Here is an 18,601-nt window from a genome sequence, read left to right as displayed (position 1 = left end):
AGTCCATGGGGTCGCAAAGAGTTGGACATGACAGCAACTCACTTTCACTCACCCCACTTTAGTGGGTTAGAGCAGAGACTGGGTCCTAGCTCCTTCTCTCTTCCATGTACCATGAAGAATGAGGGAAGAGAGAGGTTAAAGGTAGCCCATAGGTTGTAAATTTGAATGAGTAGGATTATGATGGAGCACTGATTCAAACAGGGAAATGAAGAAGGAAAGCTGGTTTGTAGAGGAAATAATGAATTCCATGTGAGACATGTTGGTTTTGACATCCAATTGAAGATCGTGATTATATTGTTGGCAGCTTGTAATTGATTGATGACTCAAGTCTTGAGGTTGAGTAGTGACATAAATTCTCTGTTGGGTGAACTTCAGAGAATTGCTGCTGTAGCTATATTATTTCTTTAATGTGATGCAACCATGATTGTCCTGAAGATGACATACATCTATTGGTGTCATTCCCAATATGACATGGCGTCAAATACAATGTATTTTGTGTTGTCTGTTGGGTTGTAGAATATGAAAAGTTAGAGGATTCATGGTGGGATACTCAGTATTATATGTTGCTTAGGAGATGCCTAGGGCCTAGCTCTTTCCCTTAGAGCTCTCCTCCTCTCCCTCAATCCTTCCTTTGCTTTGCCCCAGCTAACTGACAGACATATCTCTGTTTTATAAATTGGGGGAGGCAAAATTATGTAGGATAATTGTAAGAGAAGAGAATAAAACCCAAAACTGCAGTTATTATTGTAAATTTTTCAACTGGGCACAAAACTAGGTAATATGAAATAATACTTTTCCTATAGATGTCTCACAGGTCTGTATCTAGGCTCCATCCAACCTATTGTAGAAGTTCTTTTTCATCACTCGGACTTAAAGCCATTATTGAAAAGTGGCTTTCAAGCTCTCTTTTCAAGTGAAATCTTTTGTAGAAATAGTATATCAGAAATGTAACTGTATTGATTGAGTTCAAATATATACCATTTATTCATTCTAAAGTTGTTGCCAAAGTTTCATGAGAACAGTGAGGTTATTTTGATGAAGATAAAAATTTTAAACTAGGATGTATGGATGATGGTTGTATATGAGCAAACAGATTTCTTTCCATATATAGATATATAGTTTAAAATCCTGATTCAGTAAGAAAAGTGGATTCAAATTGAACGCTTAAAAAAATGTTTTGGAATTACAGGACACTATAGATAAACAGATATGGTGCCATAACCCTAACTGTGAAATCTACCCTAAAATGATTTGACCTTGGCAGTGGGTCAGTCATAAATAGTCATTGAACACTTAGTATGTACTAGATACTGAGACTGCATTAGAGAAAACAGACACATGGAATTTATAGCCTAACAAGGAGGATAGTCACTAAACAAATAATTCTAAGTGATTATAAGTACTTAAACTGCAAGGTGAAAGGAATTCTAAGTATGCTGGGGAGGTATGACAGGAGACCTAACCTTGTACAAAAGTGATCAGAGATGTTCTTCTTAAGGGACATGATGTTTAAGTTGAGACATGAAAAGTGAATAGGTAAAGGGAAGAGCAAAAAAGTATTCCAAGTAGATAAGCTACTATGTGTGATGGCCTAAAGGTGGGAGAATCATGGTTTATATGAGAAACTAAAACTTGTCATGGCTTTTCTCCAACAAAGCTGGAGAGACTAGTGAGCTGTTCATTAGAGGCTGGAGAGTATAAGACTTTCTAGCCAATGCAGTGGAGTAATTTATAAACTATTAATTGATGTGTTTTTAGTGCCTGTACTGTATTAACCATCAACCCTCCACCACTTTGGCTATAGGCAAAAAAGTATTTCCTCAAGATGTAAAAAGAATACCACAAAGAAAACAAAAAACAGAAGCTTCAAATTTTGACTTTTAAATCTAAACAACAAAAAAATAATAGTAAGAGGCCAGAAACTAGAAGACATTGGGCACTGTAGTTGCTGAGTAAGGTTATAGTACAGGACCGTCATAGGGTGCCTAAAAGGACTGGCAGAGACTTACAGATAAAGATGACCTCCCGCAGGCTGTGGGGAACAGCCAGATACTATCCTACGTGGCCAGAAAGTGACACATAAGCGTAGGCTGACCTTGAGGGTACTGGGGATGCAATGCAAACACTGACTAAGCAGGTGACTAGAGGAGGAAGGACCAGGGATCATTACATTGGGGTGGTGTTGAAGTCCATCAGTTAATATTTCCTATATCGTCCTGACATATCTATGTTAAATATTTGGGCATTATTTGAAAGATAATGGAAAGCTGCTGAAGGATTTTAAATAAAAACCTGATTTGATATTGTCTCTGTAGCTGGGTATAGAAAATGATTTGAAGCAGGTAAGGCACATCTAGAAGGATGTTACAGTCATTTAGGTAAGAGATGATAGTGGTCTGTGCAAGAATGGTAGCAATTGGAATAAGAAGAAATGAACAGCTCACAGACATCTGTTTTAGTTGGCTCAGGCTACTGTAATAAAATATATAATAAATACTGGGTGTCTTAATAGAAACTTACCTTCTCACAGTTATGGAGGCTGAAAGTCTCAGATTAAGGTCCCACCAGGGCTGGTTTCTGGTGAAAGTGCTCTTCCTGACTTTCAGATGGCCACCTTCTTACCATGTCCTCAAAAGGAAGAGAGATCTCTATTCTCTTTCCCTCTCTTCCTCCTCTTATAAAATCACAGTCCTAGCTAGAAGAGGGTAGGAGGAATCAAAGATGACACTTAATTTTCTTGAGTAGAAATGATAGTAATGTTTATGGAGATTAGAATCACTGGAGGTAGAGAATATTTGGGGAAGAAATGTCTGAACCTAATTTTAAATGTGTTTATTTTGAGGTGCTGTGAGATATGAGAAAGCAAATGCCAAGAGAGTAAGTTGATTGTATGGCTTTGGAATTCAGAAAAGACATCTGGGGTACAGATGTTGATTTAGGACTTATCTCTCTACAGATGGTCAGTAGCCATGGGAGTGGGTGAGAGCCCATAGGGCAGTGGTTCTTCATATTATACATGCATCAGAATCACTTGGTTAGCTTAAGACACAGATCACTTGGCCACACCCCCGAAGTTTCTGATACCACTGTACTTTCAGAGGCATATAAACAGTTTAAGACTTTTGAAATTTTGACTTTCAAGAGAGCTCACAGCAATTTATATTTCTAATCAGTTGAGTATGAGAAAGCCTACCCCACTGTACCCTTTATTTCATTCAATATTGTGATTTTTTGATGTTAGGGGCAAAAAATGTGAACTAATTGCAGGGTTTTTTTTGTTGTTGTTGCTGTTGTTTTCTTGGCCACTCCACACATCATGAGGGAATCTTAGTTTCCTGATGAGGGACTGAACCCATGCCTTCTGCGGTGGTAGCTTGAAGTCAACCAGTGGACCACCAGGGAAGTCTCTACTTGCAACTTTATTTCACACATCTTGGGTATTTTTTTTAATTGTCTTTGTTTTATTTATTTATTTTTTATTTCTGTCAGTGAGCAGCATTTCCCAGTTTTGCCTCCCCCAAAAAATTCTTGGTAACTTCATCACATGGGATTATAGGATGCCTCTGTGATGGTGAACATTTTTTTCCCCATATTTTAAAATGCTGTTTGCGTGTCCTTCAGTTTTTGGTAAAAACCTTTCTGTTTTTACATATTTATCTTTTAGCACATCTATCTATTCTTTGGCCCCTTCAATACACCATCACATTTTGTGACTGGCATATTTAGGAGATAACTCACGCTGATGAAATGTACCCTAATGTGTGTGGATCATCACAATTAGGCAGGTCTTTAATACTCATCTCTATGAATATGATGAAAATACTCTGCTACTGATACTTTCCAAGTTGAATAATACAAAAATGTGACCTAGATGGTGCTGGAGACAGTTTCCATGTAGGGTAAGTAAAACCAAGACAGTCATTCTGACTGACCCTAGGTTGTCCTATAGCCAATTAAGGAGGTAGGGCCCAGAAAGTCTTCCTCTTCGTCTAAATGTAGATCACACTTGACTGGCTCTGGTAAACTGGCCATGACTTAATGTTTCATTTTACACAATCCCACTGCATGTGAAAGCCAGCCCACATGCTTAGCAATGAAGCTACTGATGACAAAACCAGATCCTGCTAGGAGCTCAGCTATCTTGTCTCTGTGGCTCTTCCAGTCAAAACTGGGTTTACTTTTCTGACAACCTCTTTTAGGTGCCATGTTAGATGACTTGAAATTGTACTTCAGTGTATGCTTCAAACAGTTTATGACTTTCCTGACCGGCAGCCTCCCTTGTTAATTTGTCATAATATCTGCCCAGGCTCCCTGTCATCACTTCCTTTGGCACTTGACAATCTCAGTGCAGTGAAGCTGGGATTAGGTCTGGTTTCATGGCTGTGAAGCAAATGTTCCTGCAGTCATCATCAAGTTGCATTTCTTAAATCCCTACCCTAGTGTTAGTTAATCATAGAGATACTTTCTGGCTCTTTGAAGTGAAGGATAGTCTGCAGATTTTGCAGAAAGTGAACAGAGACATAATATGGCCTCAAAGCAAGGCCAATTCTCTCCAAATCCAAGGGACATTGGATTTTACAATATATTTTTACTCCAAATGGAGATTTGGAGATCCTCTACCTTCTTAGATGGGGAAAGAACAGAACATAGTGGAATGGACTTGAATTTTGAGTTTAGCAGGTCAGTCCTCTGGCTGTATAATCTTGAGCAACTTTGCTTATTTCTTAGAACTTGTTCCTTCATTTGTGAAGTGGGGTAATACATTTCTTACAGGGCTGTTGTGAGAATGTGGAAACATGTAAAACACATTGCAGGTGCTCAGATGTTAGTTCCCTTCCCTTATTGACTAGGAATAGCTATGAATCTGTGAAACAGGTTGTCAGTACATACTAGGACTCAGAAAGTAAGTTCTTTAATAATAGCCTGAATCTTGGTCAATACTGGCTCAGCCACAAGGGCTTGGGTAATTGTTTTATTGCCTTGAGCTTCCTTTGGCACAGGGCCCCACCCACCCCACATGAAAATGAATACTGCTGAGCAGCCAAGTGTTCCTCAGTTGTAAGCATTCTCAACACAAAGGTGTACAAAGGAATTTAATGACCAGAAAGCAAAGGACTGCAATTGAGTATTTCATGGGAAGAGCAAGATTCCCAGTAAATCCAAGGACTCTCATATGCCATGTCCTTAGCATGACTATCTTCCCTTCTCTTTTTATAGTCCGCAATGATAGGAGGAGACAAGGAGGTAGATACAGAATGTTCCTGTTTGGGGCTCATTGAAAGCCTCTGATGCAGCTTCCTGCCAGACCGTCACTTTCTTTTTGCTGGAGATTTTTCACAACTACAATAACACCGTAACTTGAACTTCTGAAAATCACAAATTAGATAGAAGCTGGCTGGGCTTTACATCCCACCTACGCAGAGGGAGATGAACCATCCAACTTAGACTTGAGATATGCTGATCACTATCATCCATATCAGTTACTAAAACAGAATCTTTAATCTTTATGAGCAAGACATGGTGGACTCATAGTCTCATGGCTGTGTTTACTCCAAAGAACATATTCTTATAAATTTTTTAAAATTTCAATCTTTTGATTAATTTGGGCTGTTGTCCACACAACCTCCCTTCTAATCCAAATTCGACAGGTATAACCATTTGAATATATTTTACTTTAAGCATACTGAATAGAGATATGAAAATCAGAATTTGTGTAAAATATAATGTAATTTAGAGGCTGGTTATTAACTTTATAGAAAAGAGTTCCTTCTCTAGTTGAAACTTCCTTAGCTCAATGGAAAAGATAGGCAGGGCTACATGGGAAGAGCTCTAATCTAGAGCGATCCTAGGGCCATCACCAACTATTTTTATCTTGTTAGTTATATCAGATAATTCTTTGGCCCTCAAAGAATTTCTTAATATTGGAAAGTTTAGCAAGATATTCTCCATTGTTTCTCCTGTAAATTCAAGTTATAGGAACTCATTTCTTGTGTCAATCAAGGCCCAGATTTCTTTCTTGGACATTGAGTTATGTCCAATAACTCATGGAATTCTTAGTGGAGTCAGGAATTTCCCAAGCTCTATTTCCCATAATTCCTGAGTTCTACCATTAAGCATCACTGGTAATAGAGTTCTAAATATTTTAACAACAGCAATATAACATTAAATTTAATGGCATATGGAGAAAAAACAGTTCAAATTAAAAACATGCTAATATGTTTCATATGATAATAAGCTTATTCAGTAAACTTGCGGTTTCTAACAATGTTATATGTTACAACTAATATTTGTATCTATTTGTTTCCAACTAATGCAGTATTATGTTTTACATTTGTATCTATAAAATCCATTGAGCAGTGCCCTTCCCATTTGATTCAAATGTGTGTAAGTTGACACTAGTGAGATCACTTTCCTTTAAATCACACCTACCATAATACATGATTTGAGACCTAAATTTAAATTCATACTGCATTACAATTCCCTTGCCTTTTTCTGATTGATTTAAGAAGGTTGATAGTATTACTCAAATTTTTTAACATTTTGGATAACTCATTATTTAAAACAAATTTGAGAACCGAAACTCCACTAATCATTAGAATGACTTTAAAAGTGACTCACCGAGTTTGGTGGTCAGCCTGTTTTTTAAAAACTTGGTTCGAATGGAAAATTGAAAAAGCAAAGGGCTATTAATAATGACAGGAGGTGGGTGTATGAACAGGTGTAGTAGATTGTGGTGAGAAAGATGTGAAATTGCTGCATTTCTAAAGAACCACATCCCCATCCCCATTTTTTTTGTCACCTTCTTCGCAAATAGTGGTTTTATGATTCAGAAAAATATGTACTGAATATTGAGACTACACCATCAAAATATTTTTCATTCAAGAGGCTGAAAAGCTTTCAGTATAAAGTTTTAGTACTCAAAAGTAAGAAATAGTATTATTTGTTTTAACCTGAACTTAATACCAATAAAGGAGATCAAACATTTTCATAAGTATTTACAATGACCATGACCAGAAGGTCCTTCATTTCCCACATCCATGCAGTTATTAGGTCTTACTGGCTCTATGTCCTAAACATCTTCAGTTTCATCCTCTTTTCTCTGTCTTTACTGTCACCACCTATTCTCATGCCATTATCATTTCTCATAATTCCATCAGCTCCCAACTATTTTATTTCCAATATTGAGTCTTCATTCTATGAAAAATTACTGACCTTCTAAAATACAAGTCTGATTATGGCTGTCTTCTGTTAAAAAGGTTTCAGTGAATTCCCATTGCCTTAAAAATAAAATTCAAACCTTCAGCGTGACATGGAAGATTCTTTATGATCTGACATTTGTGCTTCTGTTCAGCCTTATCCTTTCTGTTCCACTCTCCAACTTAACTTCTTGGTCATGCTAAACCAAAATTAACTTCCTAACTGCACCCTGTTTTCTCACCATACTTCTCTGCACGTACTGCTCCTCTTGCTTGCAATGGCGTCCTCACTTTTTCATCTGGGAAACTCTTACTCATACTTTAAGACTCAGCCACCATCTCCTTTCTTCACCTCTAATCAGTCTTGCAGTTTGGTGTTCCTCCAGTGCGTTCCCGCAGGTGCCCCACTGCCTTCTTCGTTCTGCTCTGAATTGTGCCTCGTCACAGCACTGTAGTGCAGTTGTCCACGTTGTCTATATTGAGATCTCTTAGAGGGAGAAGATTGTATCTTGTTTATCCTTTTCTCTCAGCACTTAGCATAATGCCTGGCACAGAGTAGGCCTTCTGTAAATGTATGTTAAGATAACCAATGTATAAATACCCTGGGAAAGAAAAATTCAACACGGAGCAGCTTTAAAATGGGATAATTATGACAGTTGTTCAGGTTGTTTTCAGTGCTATTGAAACTGCTGTGTTTTACAATAGAAAGGCTAAAAAAGTATAAAAACTCTGAGTAAACATTATTTTTACTTGACTAGAAAGAACCACATTAAAACCTTTCTTGATACACTTTTATTTTACTTAGAAAAAGAAGCTTTTTCTCCCCCTCCATAATTTTGTAAATTCATAATTCCCTTTCTCAAACTGCAGTTGTCACTGGCATCTTAAATCTGTGAAACCTTACCAATCCCAGTTAAAATAGTAGAGGTAACTATTGTTTGCACTTCAACAACCACTCTCTAGAGTAACTAGAAATTCTTCTAGTTGTATTTTCACAATATAATTCTGTGAAAAACCCAAGTCCCAAAACAATATACTTTCATAGGGAGAAACAGTAGGCACAGCAAGGATGAATCTTCATAAACTTGGGCATCCAGGAAGTATTATCTTATTTTTTTTTTAATATGATGGTCATTCTAAGAACTTAATTTCTACATAAGCAACCCACTCCAGTATTCTTGCCTGGGAAATTCCATGGACAGAGGAACCTGGCGGGCTACAGTCCAGTGGGTCACAAGAGTTGGACACAACTTAGTGACTAAACCACCACCACCAAGATACTGAAAACGAAAGTTGAAGCATATAGCTTTCTACCAGAACCAAGTGATGGAAATTATTGTCTAAGCTCCAAAGCACATAATATGCCTTCTGGGGAGTTCAAACCAATTTCAAGTGAGTTAAGAATGTTATACAAGGTTAATGCATGTAATGAATTCTGTGTAAATTAAAATACTGTATAAGGTTCAAAGTGTGTAATATTGTGTTGAACAATAAAAATTTTCAATGTCAAAAATAAATTATTTTTAAATTGTCAACACTGTATCTGCCAAACCAAGGATGTCTGCAGGACAGATTCAGCTTCCTGGTAATACGTTTGGACCTGTTGATCCGTACTTTGATTAATCAGTTTCCAGTGTTTCCTAACATATTTGATACCAGTATACAAGTAAAAGTATGAAAATATTTGTACAGCATATTCAAAGCTTCTTGTTGCCTAGAGGTATCTCAAATGTGGCCTCCTAATGCTTAGTTCTCAGCCCTCCCCCCTGGAATTATTGAGGGGTTGAAGAGCTATGTTGGGTACCCCTTCATTGCATCTCTTTGCAGTGCCCACTAGGTGTGGCCCTGCCTACAGTAGAAAGTATTGAGTAGTGTTTGGAGAAAATGAGATGACAGTAACTTTTGGTGATGGTGTAATAGGGAAGAGGGGATGGTGGGAGGAGAAATCCGAAAATGTGGAGAAGTATTTGATAGGAAGTAGGGAGGGTGGCTGGCTAGAGCACCTCAGTGAACAACCTGAGTCCTGAGTGGTGGTGTAATTCCCTCAAAGGTCGTTGTACCTCTGAGGCCTGGCACAGAAGCTGACATAGTGAAAGTTGCTCAGTTGCGCCTGACTCTTTGTGACCCCATGGACTATATGGTCCATGTAATTCTGTAGGCCAGAGTACTGGAGTGGGTAGCCTTTCCCTTCTCCAGGAGATATTCCCAACCCAGGGATCAAACCCAGGTCTCACACATTGCAGGCGGATTCTTCACCAGCTGAGCCACAAGCGAAACCCAAGAATACTGGAGTGGGTTGCTTATCTCACCAGAGGATCTTCCCAACCCAGGAATCAAACTGGAGTCCCCTGCATTGCGGCAGACTCTTTACCACTGAGCTGTCAGGGAAGCTGACATAAAAGTGCCTAAAAAATGTTTGTTCAATAAATGAAATACAATACCAAATTGTTGATTCCAGGAGTGGCCTCAACTCTACCTTGGGGGGAATAGGGTAAAAGTAGTTCCTTATCCCACCCATGAATACTTAACCTCTTCCTCCTTCTCCTCACCACACCCTCTTCCCTGGAGAAGTCTTTATCCTTAGGGATCAGACTCTTTTTCTATAACCCTCAAAAAATATTCCCAGATTTATGTTTTCTTTCCTCTCTCTCCACCACTGCCCCCCGCCCCCATGATAGGGTTAAATGAAAGAAAGGAAATACTAGTTGGTTAAACTAAGTAAGGGTACGCAAAAGGATAAGGGTATTCTAAAGGATAAGAAAGCCAAAAGACAGAATTACTGGATGGACCCAGCTTCTGGATTTCAACTTCCTTCATTCTGCTTAAAACTGATCTGCTCCAGGACACCCCCTCACTGCACTCTTTTCTCCTTTCTCATCTCCGCTTGCATAATCTCCACCCCTCCACCTCCCACATTAAGAAAAAAAGACTTCCCTCCCTCTGAGATGTTACAGCTCTTTGCCTTGGGGTAGAGGAACTTCTGAAGTGCCAGGCAATTCAAATTATTGCTGTGGACAGTAAGCAAGAGGAATAATTATAATAATCCTTTTGAAACTCGGAAGTTTTCACTACTTTCTACAAAATTAAAGGAGAAATTAATTGAGTGGTCAGTTGGTGACTCATTAAAGATAATTTTTAATTATCTATTACTATGTGATTTTAATTATATAACTCTTAGAGGTTCAAATAATTGTAGGTTATTCCTATAATAAAACTCCTTTCAGTCCCATCTTCTGATTTATGTGAATAAGTTTTTTCAGAGTTTCGCTAGTGGTCCAGTGGCTGGGACTCCACACTCCCTGTGCACGGCTCCCGGGTTCCATCCTTGGTTGGAAAACTGGATCCCACATGCTGCAACTAACTCCTGACACAGTTAAATAAATTAAGTAGTTTAAAAAATAGAAAAGAACAAAATATATGTCTAAATTCTGGCAATATGTAGTATTAGTCCATAGATGCATGTTGTTGTACAGTCTCTTAAGTTGTATCTGACTCTGCAACCCCATGGACTGTGGCACACTGGGCTTCCCTGTCCTTCACTGCCTTGCAGAGTTTGCTCGAATTTTTTTTTTTTTTTTTTTACAGGGGAAAGCGCGAACGCAGTCCCCCACTACCACAAATTATGCAGTTGAGTTTCCCACATTTGGGGAAATCGCAGGGGTCAGCACATCCGGAGTGCAATGGATAAGCCTCGCCCTGGGAAAACCACCTTCGTGATCATGGTATCTCCCCTGCCAGGTAAGTATTCGAATTCTTGTCCATTGAGTCGGTGATGCTATCTAACCATCTCATCCTCTGCTGCCACAAACTCATACACTAATTGAAGAAAGGCCCCTTCATGGTAGGTGGTGGTAGTGGTGGTGGTGGTTTAGTCACTAAATCTTTTCTGACTCTGACCCCATGTACGGTAGCCCACCAGGGTCCTCTGTCCATGGGATCTCCCAGGCAAGAATACTGGAATGGATTGCCATTTTCTTCTCCAGAGGATCTTCCCGACCCAGGGATTTAACCTGGGTCTCCTGCATTGCAGGCAGATTCTTTACCACTGAGCCACAGGGAAGCTCCTCAGGGTGTATAGAGGGTGGCAAAATAGGTGAAGGAGATTAAGAGGTACAAATCTCCAGTTATAAACTCAATAAGCCACAGGGATGCAATATTCAGAATTAGGTATATAGTCACTAATACTGTAATAATTTTATGTGGAGAAAGATGATTCCTAGATTTATCATGGTAATCATTTTATAATGTATGCAAATGTCAAATCACTATGCAGTATACCTGAAATCAACATGATATTGTACACTAACTGTATTTCAGCTTTAAAAAGTGAAACCTCATCTGCTTCCAGGGAGTATCAATAAATAATGACTAAAACTTTTTTAATCAACAAGTAGCAATATAAGTATGTTATTTGGACATATGGAGGTAAAAATAGAAGTAGTTGCCTGTTGAAAATGGGAAGTGGGGGGAAGGCATGTAATACTTTGTTATATGTCTTCTAGGGCAATTTGATGCTGTTGAAACCATAAAGAAGGCTTCCCTGGTGGCTCAGATGGTGAAAAACCCACCTGTTCACCTGCAAAGCAGGAGACTTGGGTTCGATCCCTGGATTGGGAAGATTTGCTGGAGGAGGGCATGGCAACCGACTCCAGTATTCTTGCCTGGAGAATCCCCATGGACAGAGGAGCCTTGTGGGCTACAGTCCATGGGGTTGCAAAGAGTCAGACATGACTGAGCAACTAACCATGCAAACCATAAGATGTGTAACTTTAATATTAGAAAAGCTAATTAAATAACATGCTTATCATACCTTTATTGGAGTAGTAAATAAATAACAGAATCTTGAATTCATACACACAAAAAAAGACCCATTATCTCATTAAAGCATATATTTATAATAAAATTTTAACTTTGCACATTTAACAGTTATTTGTGTTGTTTATGTTCTTTGATCATTTTAATCTGTTTATTAACTGTAATGGTAATTAAATACAAAAGAAGAAGTAACACAGCTTTATAGAACCAGAGAATATATCAATTTGCATTCAGATTGTTATTGAAAAAAAATTGATAGTGATCAATCAAAGATTTTCAAACATCAAAACATGGCATAAGGGCTTCCCTGATGGCTCATTGGTAAAGAATCCACCTGCCAATGCAGGAGACACGGGTTCAGTCCTTGATCCAGGAAGATCCCACATGCTGAGAAGCAACAAACCTGTGTGCTATAGCTATTGGGTCTGTGCTCTAGACCCGGGGAACCGCAACTACTGAGCCCACATGCTGCAACTCCTGAAGCCTGTGTGTCCTAGAGCCTGTGATCTGCAACAAGAGAAGCTTGTGCACCGGAAGTAGAGAACAAAGTCTGAGCAGCAACAAAGACCTAGCACAGCCAAAACAAAAAGAAATGAATAAATAAATAATTTTAAATGGTCAATTAAAAGAAACATATCAATAGTTATGATACTCTGAATCATATCTTTTGCCATTATTTAAATTTGATGAAAAAATATATGTAAATTTTAAAAGATATTAGAGAATATAAAGTTTTTCAAAGTTATTTTAGGGATGTTGCAAGCAGAGTCTTAAACACTGCTGTTTTAGGAGCCAGGCACCAAATCTTGGGACCAAATAAAATCCTATGTCCTTTTTTCAGTGGTTGGAGAGAATCCATCTTTAGTATTGTAATAAATGGTCTTATTTTTCACTTTGCAGTGAAGCAAATACTGAAGAATGCTGCAAGAAAATCTCAGTAATTAACTGTCATTCAAATAGGAGAAAATGTCTAGGGTATTTAGCTTTAAATAACTTGTAAATGCAGATGATTCACGAACTTATAATTCTACCCCAGACCTCTTTTCTGAGTTCTAGATTTACGTTTCTAGCTACCTGTGACATATCCACATGGTATCTTCTCACAGGCAATTTGCCAATGTCATGTCCACAGTTACAATTCTGGTACCATGATTACCCTCCCTGGAGCCCCACACTGGTTTCTCTTCTCAATAAACATCCTTTCCATCAGAGTTTCGGGCACTGTTATCCCTTCTTCTGTCACAGTGACAGCTGCCACCACTGATACTCCTAGATTACTTGGAGTCTAAAATGGGAAAAAAAGAAATGGAAAAAAAAAATTAAAACACTAGGTGATTTCTTCTGTCTTCTTTGAGCATTAGAGATCCTCTTTCTTTTTCTTGGGCCAGAACTAGAGGCTTCTGGAGTCTCTCTGTCCAGGACCAGGTCCCAGTTCTGGTTTCAGTCTTCCCCAAGTCCAGACTAGGAGATACTGGGAGGGAAAAAGAGAAAACAAAACACAGGAAACTCCCTGCTGATTTAGCAGGATTTCACATTCTCATCTTCTTTTCCAACCTGACTACTATATTTCATTTTAGAGCAGTCGTTTATTCTGTCCACGTTATATCTCCATTCAGTGGGAAAGACAGGAGGGAGTCACTTACCCTCAACTAGAACCTCTGTATTCTGCATCTTCACTTCTTTTTCACAAGCATTTTCCATTTTATAAAATAGTTAATAGGCACCTACCACACTCTTGATCAGACATTTAAGCTGCTTTCAGTTTCTCCATATTATAAACTATAGTGAATGTATACTTAGAACTCAGGAGAATCTCTTTCTATGGGGCTTAGGTCTCCCAAGCAGATTTGTGCTATAATGAGACTTCTTCTATTCACCATCAGGATCTCTCTTCTATTAAATGAATCCGCTGCTAAGTCACTTCAGTCATGTCTGACTCTGTGCAACCCCATAGACGGCAGCCCACCAGGCACCACCGTCCTTGGGATTCTCCAGGCAAGAACACACTGGAGTGGGTTGCCATTTCCTTCTCCAATGCATGAAAGTGAAAAGTGAAAGTGAAGTCACTCAGTCATGTCCAACTCTTCGCAATCCCATGGACGGAAGAGCCTGTTGGGCTGAAGTCCACCAGGCTCTTCCGTCCATGGGATTTTCCAGGCAAGAGTACTGGAGTGGGGTGCCATTGTCTTCTCCATTAAATTAATCTAGCAGGTATTAATTTATAAACAAGATCAAGGAACTCTGTTATGGTACAATAGTTCGCATTTAGGGACAAATGTTGTATGTGACCTTTAAGACCACAACTGTCTTTTTGCAATGTAATTTGAAGGTGTAGTAGTGGCCAACTGCAAGTCTGACCATTGTTGATAAGACCCTCGGATGCTGGATAGTGCCATAAAAAAATCAGTCTCCCCCTGACTCTCTCTGTCTCTCCAGGGCAGCCTGGCGCAATAGGCTGCAGGTCAGCGTGATGTGTTACACCTTCTAAAACCTAGAGAAAGCACTGCTTTCCTCTCCTATGGGTCTGAGGCAGCCCCTGTGATCTTGAGAGACATCCAGATGCTCCCAGTTCTCTCCACTGTCAGGATGCTCTGCCTCTGTTGCTGGAGTGGTGACAGTTACAGACCTTTCTCTCTCTCGGGGTAGAGGTTCTCATCTTTCCATCCCACTGAGTCAGCCAAGGGCTAGAGGTGGCATAAAGCTTGCTTTTTGTTTTATCATACATCATGATTCTGTATTGTCCATGTAAGGACTCACTTGATTAGAGGAAAAAGAACCAGATTTTAGTTCCAACTTGAGTAGTAGGAAATTTCTCTGATTTTCTTCTGTCAGATTAATCTCTCTATATGGTTAGATTTCTCTCCAGAAAGATGGTACCAACTTTTCATTTGTACTAATCATATATGAAAATGCCTGTCTCACCATACCCTTGCACATAATTATAATTTTTAATATTCATTAACTTGACAGAAGAAAGGTGGCAGTTTCTTACTTTAATTGTGTATTTCTTTAATGGAATGGAATGGAATGGAATATTTTCTGATATTCATTGCCAGTTGAATTCCTTTTGTGAATTTTCTATTCTTGTTTATTGCCTGTCTATTTGTACACATTTTTTTGTTATATTTTTAATGATTTAACACTTTATATTGATCATTCAGAAAAATCAGAGTGAAAATATAGAGAAACATAGGTGGTAGAATTTGACTGCCAATGCAGGAGACATAAAAGCCGTGGGTTCATTCCCTGGATCAGCAAGATCCCCTGGAGGAAGGCATAGCAACCCACTCCAGCATTCTTGCCTGGAGAATCCCATGGACAAAGGAGCCTGGTGAGCTACAGTCCATGGGGTTGCAAAGAGTCAGACATGACTGAAGCGACTGCACGCAATGCATTCCTAGTCTCCAGTTCTGATCATTTTGCTGCATTGTTTATTCTGTGGTGGCAAAGTTTCCATTCATAACTGAAATCTAGAAAGACTCCAAAACTCTAAGTTGAGGTAGTGGTCTTAAGTTTTCTTCTTCCAACTCTTTGATCAAGCAGGTTACCAATGCTCTTCTTCCTGCTCTGCCTGCCCTCTGGTGGAGGTGCCAAAGAGCAGACTAGAAGAGCAAGCCAACTATAAAAGGGGGTGGGTGTGGGGAGAAGACCGTGTTATGCCTAAATGGCATCCAGCCCCTGAATCTTTAAAGAACCAGTGTTTGACTTAACAAACCTCTGTTCCTTGGCTTCTCTAACCTCAAATCGTGTCCCCACAATAAAATCTATCATAAGGCAATTATTCCCAAACTGGTACTTCTCCATAGATACTGCTCTGCACCTTTGGTTTTGTTGACCTGATAATTCTTGCACAGGGAAAACATTCTCTTTCCCAATTTTATATCAGGAGAAAACACAAGTTGGTGAATTAGAAAGAGCTAGGAAGTGAGGGTTCCGTTCCCAGCTCTGTTGTTGTTCAGTCACCCAGTCATGTCCAACTCTTTGCGACCCCATGGACTGCAGCATGCCAGGTGTCACTGTCCTTCACTATCTCCCAGAATTTGCCCAAGTTCACGTTCATTGCATTTGTGATACCATCCAGCCATTTCATCCTCTGATGCCCTCGATCTTTTCCAGCATCAGGGACTTTTCCAATGACTCTTCTGTGTGCATCAGAGACCAAAATAATGGAGCTTCAGCTTCAGGATCAGTCCTTCCAGTGAATATTCAGGGTTGATCTCCATTAAGATTGACTGGTTTTATCTCCTTGCTGTCCATAGGACTTTCAGAAGCCTTCTCCAGCACAACAGTACGAAGACATCAATTCTTTGGCATTCTGACTTCTTTACAGTCTGTCTCTCACAGCTGTATGTGACCACTTGGAAGACCATAGCCTTGATTTTATGAACCTTTGCTGGCAGAGTAATGTCTCTGCTCTTCAACATACTGTCTAGGTTTGTCATCACTTTCCTGCCAAGGATCATTTGTCTTCTGATTTCATGGCTGCAGTCACCATCCACAGTGATTTTGGAGCCCAAGAAGAAATCTGTCACTGCTTCCACCTTTTCCCCTTCTATTTGCCATGCAGTAATGGGGGCGGATGCCGTGATCTTATTTTTTTTAGTATTTAGTCTTAAGCTGGCTCTTTCACTCTCCTCCTTCACCCTCATCAAGAGGCTCTTTAGTTCCTCTTCACTTTCTGCCATTTAAAGTGATATCACCTGGATATCTGAGGTTGTTGATGATTCTCTCTCCTATCTTGATTCCAGCTCATAACTCATCCAGCCCAACATTTCTCATGATGTGCTCAGCATATACGTTAAACAAACAGAATGACAGCAGATAGCCCTGTCATACTCCTTTCTCGATCTTGAACCAATCAGTTGTTCCATACAGGGTTCTAACTGTTGCTTCTTCTTTTTTTTTTAATTGTTTAGTTTTTATTTCATAATCATAAATTTAACTTTGCAATCCAGCTAAACTTGGAGGGAGATAAGGAAAATATAGAACCCAAAGAACTATAGCAAAAGCACAAAGATTATAGGATATTTGGAGCAGATGGGGGTGAAGGGGTGCTCTCCTGGGCTACAGAAGGAATGGTCTGGTGGTTAAGTAAAACACAAGTAAAATTTATTAGATTTGTCCACAGTCAGTAATGGTGATTTTCCTGCTGGTCTTGCCATTCCTGGACCCAGAGCGCTCCATGGTTTCCATAATATCCATGCCCTCTTTCATCTTGCCCAAGACCACATGCTTGCCATCCAACCACTCAGTCTTGGCAGTGCAGATGAAAAACTGGGAACTGTTTGTGTTGGGGCCAGCATTTGCCGTGGACAAGATGCCAGGACCTGTATGCTTCAGAATGAAATTCTCATCATCAAATTTCTCGCCATAGATGGGCTTGCCACCAGTACCATTATGGCATGCGGAGTCACCACCCTGGCACATAAATCCCGGAATTATTCTGTGAAAGCAGAAACCTTTATAACCAAATCCTTTCTTCCCAGTGCTCAGAGCATGGAAGTCTTCTGCTGTCTTTGGAACTTTGCAAACAGCTTGAAAGAGACGCAGCCCAAGGGCTCACCATCAACAGCGATGTCAAAGAACACTGTGGGGTTGACCATGGCTAGACAGCACGGGAGGCTCTGGGGTGGCGGCATCTGAAAGGCCCAACTGTTGCTTCTTGACCCACATTCAGGTTTCTCAGGAGACAAGTAAGATGGTCTGCTATTCCCATCTCTCTAAGAACTTTCCACAGTTTGTCGTGATCCAAGCAGTCAAAGGCTTTAGTGTAGTCGATGAAACAGAGGTAGATGTTTTTGAAATTCCCTTGCTTTCTCTAATCCAGAAAATGTTGGCAATTTGATCTCTAGTTCTTCTTTCTTTTCTAAACACAGCTTGAACATTTGGAAGTTTGGTTCATATAATGCTGAAGCCTAGCATACAAAATTTTAAGCATGATCTTACTAGCATGGGAGATCAGTGCAATTGTCTGATGGTTAGCACATTCTTTTCGCACTGCCCTTCTTGGGAATTGGAATGAGGATTGACCTTTTCCAGCGCTGTGGCCACTGCTGGGTCTTCCAGATTTGCTGATATAATGAATGCAAAACCTTGATGGCATCATCCTTTAGGGATTTGAATAGTTCTCCTGGAATTTCATTGCATCCACTAGTTTTATTAACAGCAGTGCTTCTTAAGGCCCACTTGACTTCACACTCCAGAATGTCTGGCTCTTGGAGACTAACCACACCATTGTAATAATCCTATTCATGAAGATCTTTTTTTCTACAGTTCTTCCATGTATTCTTTCCATCTCTTCTTGATCTCTTCAGTGTCTACTAGGTCTCTACCATTTTTGTCCTTTATTGTGTCCATCTTTGCGTGAAATGCTCACTTGATGTTTCCAGTTTTCCTGAAGAGATCTCTAGTCTTTCACTTTTTTATTGTTTTCTTCTATTATTAACCATTATTCACTGAAGAAGACCTTCTTGTCTCTTCTAGCTATTTTTTGGAACTTTGCATTTTAATTGATGTACCTTTCTCTCTCTTGCTTTTCGCTTCTCTTCATTATTATGCTATTTGTAAAGACTCCTCAGATAACAACTTTG

The 18,601-nt window shown here is 39.5% G+C and overlaps 1 non-coding gene and 1 pseudogene across 1 annotated transcript; both read right to left on the bottom strand.

Moving 5' to 3' along the window:
* Positions 1 to 10,778: 10,778 nt before the first annotated feature.
* Positions 10,779 to 10,942, bottom strand: LOC138987682 (U1 spliceosomal RNA). The gene has a single exon (XR_011464065.1). It is a non-coding gene; the product is annotated as a U1 spliceosomal RNA (small nuclear RNA).
* A 6,115-nt stretch (positions 10,943 to 17,057) lies between these two features.
* Positions 17,058 to 17,614, bottom strand: LOC102268611 (peptidyl-prolyl cis-trans isomerase A pseudogene; annotated as a pseudogene).
* Positions 17,615 to 18,601: the final 987 nt, after the last annotated feature.

This window comes from Bos mutus, chromosome 4 (assembly GCF_027580195.1).
Source record: "Bos mutus isolate GX-2022 chromosome 4, NWIPB_WYAK_1.1, whole genome shotgun sequence".
Classification (NCBI taxonomy): Eukaryota; Metazoa; Chordata; class Mammalia; order Artiodactyla; family Bovidae; genus Bos; species Bos mutus.
Note: the sequence above shows the minus strand (reverse complement) of the source record. Positions and strands in the feature narration are given on the sequence as shown.